This window comes from Echinops telfairi, unplaced genomic scaffold, assembly GCF_000313985.2.
Source record: "Echinops telfairi isolate 266 unplaced genomic scaffold, ASM31398v2 ScPeMD7_7401;HRSCAF=8416, whole genome shotgun sequence".
Lineage (NCBI taxonomy): Eukaryota > Metazoa > Chordata > Mammalia > Afrosoricida > Tenrecidae > Echinops > Echinops telfairi.
Window position 1 is genome coordinate 4,207,419 of NW_022111301.1, and position 4,574 is coordinate 4,211,992.

Genomic DNA, 4,574 nt, shown 5'->3' on the forward strand with positions numbered 1-4,574 from the left:
ATTTTTCATAATACTAAGTGAATATTCTAATTTGAATTCTGAACCAGAAAGGGCCTTGAGATATGGGAGAGAACTATCAATACAGCAAATAATTTTTTATTTTTGTTATCTCAGAGACCCAGTATTAACACACATTATAAATAACCTGACTATTGACAATTTGGGGGCATCTATAAGCCTCAGAAAATCAGGAATAAACGATTAAGTTTTTTATTGATATGCACAAGTCTATACCATGTTGCCTATCGGGTACATGTATAAAGTGTAATGTAGAGATTAACTTTAGGTAAAAAAATCTTTGGGTTATGTATTGAATCGTATTTCCCTCCCCCGTCCCCCAACTTGCCAAATATATGTCAACTTGTTTTGGCCATGATTCTCAGTAATAAGTAGTATCCTATGTGTCTATGTGTTGTAAACCCTCAACTCTATGATCTTAATGAGGTAGGATGAGTGGCAGTTATGTTAATGATATAGGCTCCAATCGATAAGACCAGGTTATAGTTTGAGTCAATGTCTTTCAGATATAAAAGGGAGTAAACAAGCCATCAGAGTTCAGAGTAACCTCCTATCACCAAGAAGGACAAACCAGTAGTGTAGTGTATCATTTGGACCCAGAGTTTCTGCTCTGGGAAACTTTTGGATCAGAGGAAGATTGAATTACAGTAAGGTGGGGTTTCCAGTTATTAAAAGGGACAAGGAAGTTCTTCTAGAGCTGACAGAGAGTGAAAGACTGCCCCACAGTTGGATCCTTGAAATTGGACTTCTACCCTACTGCACACATCTCTGTTAAAGCTATCCATTTATGATCTTACTGGTATAGCAGCACTAGACAACTAACATGTTGGAAAACTCTACAACTAGAAACAAGAAGTGAAACCTTAGTTTCTGTTGGAAAATTGACAACCCTAGATTTGAATAACACAATCAACAGGAAATGGCATGGCATTCATTGTCAAAATGGACATTGAATATCCATCATGAAATACAATGCTGCCTGTGATAGGGTTATATCTATCTGCCTTCAAGGAAAGCCAATCTACACAGATATCATTGAAATGTATGCACCGACCACATAAGCTAGTGACGAAGAAAGTGGAGAATTCTAGCTACTTCAGTCAGAAATTGATCAAACATGTAATCAAATATGTTGAGAATTATTGTTGAAATGTTTCCATCAAGTTAAAGCACTGGAAACACTCACCTGACTATGCCACGCAATTTATAAGACATTTCCTTGTCCCACTGAGTGGATGAGGTCCAACATTGTGTCCATCCCAAAGAAAGACTTCCCATAGAATGCCCAAATTATAGGACAATATTATTGATATCATACGCAAATAAAATTTTGCTGAAGATCATCCGATGAAGATTGCAACAGTACATTGACAGGGAACTGCCAGAAGTATAGGCCAAGTTTGAAAGGGGACATGGAGCAAGGAATGTCACTGCTAGTGTCAGAGGGATCTTGGCTCAAAGAGGCAAATACCAGAAAGATGTTTACTTGTGTGTGTTTGTGTTTTTGGTTTTTTTTTTTTATTATGTCAAAGCATTCCACTGTGTGCATCATAATACACTATGGATAACTTTGAGAAGAATGGGGATTCCAGAACACTTCATGGTGCTCATGAAGATCAAGAAGCAAATGTGCAACAGAACAAGGGCATACCACATGGTTTAATGAGGAGCTGATACCAACGGCTCAAGTAGAAAGAAAATGTTTTGAGAATGATGATGACAACAAATGTATAAATGTACTTGACACAATGGATGGATGGATGGATTGTAATAAGAGTTGTACGAATCCCCAATAAAATGATTTAAAAATAAATACTTATATTAAGTCAGGAAAAGTGAGAATCAGGGTTGTATATTCTCACCATAATTGGCAAGCTGCATGATGAACAAATCACCAGAGAAGCTGGGCTATATAAAGAAGAACGTGGCAACAGTATTGGAGGAAGGCTTATTAACAACTTGCAATATACACATGATTCAACCTTGCTTGCTGAAAGTGAGGAGGAGTTGCAGTAGTTGCCGATGGAGATCAAGGATTTCAGCCTTCATTACGGATTAAGGGTCAATGTCCTCACAACTGGTTCAATATATAAAATGATGATAAATGAAGAAAAGTTTGAAATTGTCAAGGATTTTGTCTTTCTTGGATCCACAATCAAAGCTCATGGACGCAGCAATCAAGAGATCAGAAGATGTGTTACATCAGGTAAATCTGTGGCACAAGACCTCTTAGAGTATTAAAAAAAAAACCAAGAATGTTACTTGGAGGACTGAAATGCAACTGGCTCAAGTCATGGTATTATCCATGGTTTTCCATGCATGTGAAAATTGAGCTTTGGATTAGGAAGACCAAATAAGAATTGACGCATGTGAGCTGCGGGGCTGGAGAAGAATATGTAAAGTCCCATGGACTGCTAGTGGGACACACCAATCTGTATGGGAATAAGTACAACCAGAATGCTCCCTAGAGGCAAGGATGGCAAGACTTTGTCTTACATACATTGACAGGTTGTCAGGAAAGATAAATTCTTGGAAAATGACATCATGCTTTGTAAAATGGAGGGGCAGCATAAAAGAGGAAGGCCCTCAATGAGATTGATTAACACTGGGTGGAACAATGGGCTCAGGCATAGGAACAATTGCAAGGGTGGTGCAGGACAATGAAGTATTTTGTTCTGTTGTGCATAGGGTCACTATGGGTTACAAGTAACTCAATGGCACTTTAGCAGCAACAACACATTTGATTGTGCTCTGTTCATTTGTGAAAATAGGTAATTAAAAATACAAAGTATTCAGTGGTGAAAATATTAATCTATAGAATAAAACCATGCTGAAAGACTCAATAGAATACTAAGTGTACAATGCGCCAGGTAATGGATCTTTATTTATTTATTTATTTTGAATTTTAAACCTTAAGAAAAAATTAAAAGCTCTTTAATAATAGCATTTCAATGTATGCAGGTACATTACTGATGCATAAGAAAATCAGTTTATCAATATATTTAAGCTATTCTACCAAATGGATTTAAGTCATTCAAGTGTTAATATAAATAAGTGATTAAACTAATTTGCGCAACTTTCTAAATGTATTCATGTTAACAAGAAACAAATCGTATGTATATGTGAATATTTGTAACTTATGCAATTTTCCTTTCAATGTTATCTAGTAGAGTAACTTTCTGTCTGCAAATGTTTTAATTGTCACTGCAGACATAGACTTTTTATATTTTGTTATAGGATTTAGCATTAAAATATTACTGCTACATGCCAATAGCTGATGTTGATTTTCTTTTTCCTCCAGTGGTACTTACAGGAAGTCCTATTTAAGCCATTTGTCCTAGCAACAGAGGGAGCCATTTATATAAAACATGAAGTCAAGACTGTACAATAGGACAATAAGCAGAACAAAGATTCAATAAGCACAGTTTGTTTCAATCATGAAGCAGATTTACTCGAGATCTGAGGTATTACATGAGGTCTAGGGAGGTATTTCATCAGGTCTTATAGGGATTGGTTAGCGAGATCCTATTTCTTGCCTAAGTCCTATTGGTCCTTATTCTTGCATACTGATTAGTCCTTGTTCCAATGACATGATTGGGCTCATGATCATGGTTTGTGCACCTTGTTAACATGTGAGCCAGTGCTGAGATGAGTCTCTGATAAAACGGATCATGGGAGGCATTTTTGGATTTGTGATCCAGACCACGAGCTAACCTTAAAATGACTGGTGAAATAGGACTGGTGAATGCAAGTAGTTTAGTAAAGGTCATCCAGTCCTCCAGCTGCCCCTGACAAAAGGTGTAGATCGGGTGAGGCCATTTGGCTTAGGTCACCTAGACCTCTTGCTGATGCTGATAATTACCACAGTGCAATCCAGTCATCTCTGACCAATAATGACCCTCTAGGACAGAGTGGTACTGCCTCTGTGGACTTCCAAGACTGTAAATCTTTACAGAAGTAGACAGCATCACCTTTTCCCCAAAGAATGGGGGAAATGTTTTTAAACATTACTAAAATTTGTGTTTTAATATTTATATCTGTTTATTAAGTGTTTAGTGCAGGATCCAGCCTACATCTGGATGGGTCTTAAGCAGTAGTTGTGTAATTAAAGGTGGTGCTCACCCCTTCCATGGTATCAGGAACCAGGAGAGAGTGAGAGCAACAGCAAGAGGAAGAGCAAGAGCCAGAGAATGGATCCTTACATTACCTTATATAGTCTTGGGGCATGAAACCTCCCTTAATTACAAGTAACTCTCTAGATAACAAAGTGGGCTGTACCTTCACCCTGTCCCTGTGCTCATTGGAGGAGTAACCTAACACCAGTGCTGGGGCAGACAAGGGGGAATAACTGTCCTCTGAGCAGGGAGAGCAATTGTAACACTTAGGCTCCTATAGATAAAGCTGCCAACCTGATAGCAATCAGCCATGTGCTTGTAAGAGCACTCTAACTTTAAGGTCGCACTATAATGGGAGGGCATTGTGGAAATTGATCTTAATGATGAGAATGTGATTGGGACTCATGTCTAACTCAAAAGTGTGAAGGCCTCCCTCCCCCC